This window comes from Callospermophilus lateralis (genome assembly GCF_048772815.1).
Source record: "Callospermophilus lateralis isolate mCalLat2 chromosome 14 unlocalized genomic scaffold, mCalLat2.hap1 SUPER_14_unloc_1, whole genome shotgun sequence".
In the NCBI taxonomy this organism is placed as follows: domain Eukaryota; kingdom Metazoa; phylum Chordata; class Mammalia; order Rodentia; family Sciuridae; genus Callospermophilus; species Callospermophilus lateralis.
Genome location: NW_027510158.1, coordinates 1,666,129 through 1,671,200, shown reverse-complemented (window position 1 = coordinate 1,671,200; position 5,072 = coordinate 1,666,129). Strand labels below are relative to the sequence as shown.

At 38.4% G+C, this 5,072-nt stretch overlaps 1 pseudogene; it reads right to left on the bottom strand.

Annotated features, from left to right (window-relative positions):
• Window positions 1-2,976: 2,976 nt before the first annotated feature.
• Window positions 2,977-3,563, bottom strand: LOC143639880 (COMM domain-containing protein 2 pseudogene; annotated as a pseudogene).
• Between the last annotated feature and the right edge of the window lie 1,509 nt (window positions 3,564-5,072).

Sequence of the window (5,072 nt, the reverse complement as noted above, 5' to 3'; positions counted from 1 at the left end):
GAACTCAGGATCCTTCTGCCTCAACCTCCTGAGCTGATGGGATTACAGGAATATGTCACCATGCCCATAATCACTCATTGATTTTAACCTTCTCTCAAGCCATCCAATGATTAACAAAGATTTTTCTGCAGCAAAGAGTTCCCAGGCGCTGCAAAGCTGGCACATCAAAGGACCAGGGCTTCCAGTCTGCTCACCATCACTACTTATCACAACCTACCTAATCACCAGCTTGAAATCCTGGGTCCCACCATACACCCCTGAGCATCTTCCCCTCTTGGTCTCCACACATCACAGTCAGCACATTTGCTTCCAAATGCCTCACCTTTCTCCAAAGCCACCAAGAAGGGCATCAAACTGCCTTGCGACTGCCAGTCTGTCCTCTTGCTCATCTGTCCTCTACCCTCTGCCCCGTACTCTTTGTACAAAGCAGATCTGGTTGTGCTCTTCACCTGCTTGAAACTAACTTTAAGTCAGAGCTCAGACACCTGCAGACTGAGAGCATCCTGTCCCGCAGGGAGTCCCAGACCTGTACTGAGAACCCCTTGGTGAGCCTTCAGATATGTCCTTTCCTAAACTCATTCTAAGGCCAATAAATGTGGATGTCTGGGGGTGAGATCCAGGCACTAAGAACTTCCCAGGTGACTCCAGGGACAGCCAAGATCCCACAGTTCTGTTTGCTGGTCAGATGACTGAAAAATGAGCACAGGTGTGGGAAAGTGCCTCTCCTCAGCATGTGGCCTTTGTTTTCCTCTTCCACCCCCATCCACTGCCACCAGAAATCCATGCACATCATTGAAACATTGATAACTAATTTTCTCATGTTTCAAAAGATCTCAGATGGCAAAGATTCAATTGCCCATAACTCACATTGATAACACACTTACATTGTCCATACTGGCCTGCTTTTATTAAGTTTTTAGTTATTTCTCATAAACCTACCTTGAAAATTCAAGTGTAGCAACTTTCATGAAAGTATACGCTTTCCCCTGCCTCCTTCCACCTTTAGGAGTCCTTATACTCTCACATTCTTTGAAGTTTTATTGAAGCTGCTAGTATTCCTAACATTATATGTGTATGTGTATGTGTTTGTTTGTGTGTACAAATGCATATAAATGTATAGCATATAAGTGATCCTTTAATTTAACAAAAATATTCTGTTGAATGTATCTAAATTCAGTGTAGTCTGGGAAGAGATAAGGAGAGAGAGAATGGGAGAGAGATTAGTTTTGATGTGTTGTTTCATATTATGGGAGCATACAATCAGAAATCCATGGCACTTGTCAGCAGGCTGGAAATTTAGGAAAAAGTAGATGTTGCAATCTGGAGTCAATTCCATAAGTTAGCAGGTTGAAAACTCAGATGAGTCTTCTATGTTGCAACCTTGAGAAGAATCCTTTCTGCTTCAGGAACCTCAGTTCTTGCTCTTAAGGCTATCAACTGATTAGATGAGGCCCACCTACACTATAAAGGGTGGCCTATGTTACTCAAAGTCAATGTCAATCACAGCTAAGAAGTATTTTTCCACATCTAGACTGATGCTTAACCAAACAACTGGGGACCATAACCTTGCCAGCTGGACACATAAAAATAGGCATCAAAGAGTGGTGGTCCTTAAACTCACCCACTGTGCTCACTGGTTTTGACTGGAGTCAGCCTGTGGATGTACCTGGTTGCATTGATCACTCTCCTGCTTATGCACTTTTGAGAGATCTCCAGGTTTTTGCTGCTCTGAACCTCATTGCTACGAGCTTTAGGCACAGGCCTCCCTTGTGTGGGACTGTACCTGGTATATGTGCAGGGAATGTGGCTGCTGGTCACAGGGCATATGAGAGGTGAGCCCAGGGATCACACCCAGCTCTCTTCCTAGAAGCAGCATCAGTTGCCACAAGTGTCGATCACATGTGAGATGCCCTTGGTCTAGTCTCCTTGGAGGTGTCCAGGCACTTTCTCATGGTCTCTTAGCTGTTGGCAATAAAACCTTCAGAAGCTATTTCATTATGAGGTCTATATTAATAGTCATTGATAATGTTATATTCCTTTTCTGTGTTTGATAGTCATTTGTATTCCTTTGTAAAATTTCTGGTCATATATTTTGGTCATTTTTAACTAGATTAATTATATTTTTCTTACCAATTTGTAGGTTATCTTTACATATTTTCAATTTTCAAGTGTGTTAGTTATATTGAAACCTCTATCAGTTATATTGAAAATATATTCTTAAATTTCAAAACATTTTTAGTTTAAGACATCTTTTTACCCCAGATAATCAAGCATTGATTACATTATTCTTGTATCTATTATTTATAAATGTAAATGACAGTGTGTCTCTTAGTTGCTTTTGGTATATAAGAAAAATTAATCCTTGTGAAAATATTATTAACAATCACACAAAATTGAGTACTACTTAAGTCAATGAATCATAAGTCAAACTTCAGCAATATGGTAAAAAACTACTGACCTTTACATTCAAAGAAAAATTCATGAACTTCCTATAACAATATGGGCATATAATTTAAAAAAAACTCATACTCACTTTACATTATTCTGTAGCTAGTAACATCATGAGATGCTTTTAAAAGTCAGAAATATTGTACTATTTAGAAATAACTCTGAATAGGAAAGAAATTAGCTCTAAATTTTATTCTCAAAATTGATCAATAAAGAGGAAAATACTAGTTAAGCAGACAAAAATGTACCAAAAACAGGCTATTGCTCATACATACAGAAGATATGAACAGTATAGATTTATTTCTAGTTGATTCAACCCTATTTACACATTTAAAATACAAAATTACATTTCAATCTGTCAAAAAACTGACCACATTTAGCATCAGAAAAGGAACTTGACTTTAGGAATTTCATGGAATCTAGATGCATTTATCAACACCAATTGATACAAGTTAATTCTGAAAAGTAATTCCTGAATCTCATCCATTCACAAATGAGTCAAAGGCATTAGGACCTTAACACTTGGTACTACTTGAAGTTGTGAACTACTCTCCTACAGTGGTTGGTTTTCATCTCATCCAAGGATTGTTACAGTTGGTGAACTAAATGAAGTAGGGTGGCTGAGGCTGTCTGCAGAACTTTGTTGTTGTGGTCTCCATTCTGATTTAGGTGTAGTTTTATAGTCACTGCTGGCTTTATCTGTTGCCTGAGACTTCTGCTTGCAAGCTGTACATCTAGTCGCCACTCAAGGCTGTGATAACTGGGAAGGCTGGGTGCCAATTCACCCAGAATAGTCCTGATCTCTTTTCTGTTGTCCAGGTAAAGCTGAAGCAATAATTTGTTCAGTTCTTCAGAGAATCGCAGAACAAAAACAGAGTCTTGGAAACCCACTTCAGAAATCATGAGCTTGGAGCTCTCAGTGAGCAGGTAGGTCAACCCTTCCACACCATGCTGGACAGTGTTACTGCTCATGTTGAGCTTCCTGGCGGCACCCTCATAGACCTTGGGGATGGTCCCTTGTCTCAGGAACTCCACCCTGATCCACCCAAACTCCACCACCACTTCGGCAGGAAGGCCAGGTGCTCCTTATGCTCTTCCGACAAGTCCAGCAGCATCTTCGCTGGGCACCCTTTTCCACCCAGCAGCACCCTGGTCTTCCTGTTTAAGAAATCTTTGGACATACAGATGTCTTTAATTTTTTTAAAAAAATATTTTTTTAGTTATAGTTGGACACAATACTTTTATTTTATTTATTTATTTTTATATGGTACTGAGAATCAAACCCAGCACCTTGCACATGGTAGGCAACCACTCCACAGCTGAGCTCCAGCCCCAGTCCCAGATGTTTTTAATTTTATGTGCTCAAATTATTAATCTTTTCTCATGTGATCATATGTTTTTATGTGTGCATTCTTAGGAAATATTTTATAAAATCAAGTTTTAAAAGCTATCCACAATATTTTCCACTAATCATTTGAAAATTTCCTTTTAAAATATTAACATGGTTAATATATCTAGAGTTGACAATACATATGGAATGATGTAGGAATGCAAATGTGTATTTTATTTGTGGAATGTCAGTTCTCCAGTCCCATTTGTTAAATAATTCTCTTTTTTCCTACTTCTCTATGATGCCATCTCCATCATGAATTCAAGTTGTCCATGTGGACAGTTCTGTTTCTGGTATTCTTAAGAATGTGTTGATAAACTTGTGTTTTTATTGTATTGATACATGATTCTTGCTACATCGGTTGAGAATGTTTCCTTCCACTACAGAGTAAAAAGAAAAAATATAATCATAAGACATCCACTTGTATAGAAGGGTAATAATAGTAATCTGTGTGATATAGCTTTCCTTGGGAAGAATATATTTTGGACATAATTTTTTTATAATGTAGGAGTATCAGAACACTGCTTATAGAACCCACTCAACACTAAGTAGCCACGAAGCAGAGACCTGTCCCCTACCAATGGACAGCTCTCTTTCTTTCATGACATCTATTCTTACCATATGAAAAGTCTTCCATGTAAAATAATTGCCACTTACTCAGTATTGTAGAGAGAGTTGTGAGAGACTCTGTGTCTAATAGAAGAAAAAATAGGCCTTAATCTTATTATGTGGGATTAGGCCCCAATTTCCTTAATAAGACTCTTACTGTACAAGAATTAAAACCAAGAATCAATAAAAAAGTTGGAATCAAACTAAAAAGTTTCTTTTCAGTAAAAGAAACAATCTGTGAGGTGAACAGAGAGCCTACATCCTGGGAGCAAATCTTTACACCTCACATATCAGATAGTGCACAAATCTGTAGGGTACATAAAGAACTCAAAAAGCTAAACACCAAAAAAACAAATAACCCAATCAACAAATGGGCTAAGGACCTGAACAGACACTTCTCAGATGAGGATATACAATCAATCAATAAACATTAGAAAAATGCTCATCATCTCTAGCAATCAGAGAAATGCAAATCAAAACCACTCTAAGTTATCATCTCACTCCAGTCAGAATGGCAGCTATTATGAAGACAAACAACAATAAGTGTTTGTGAGGATGTGGGGGAGAAGGTACACTCATACCTTGCTGGTGGGACTGAAAATTGGTGCGGCCAATATAGAAAACA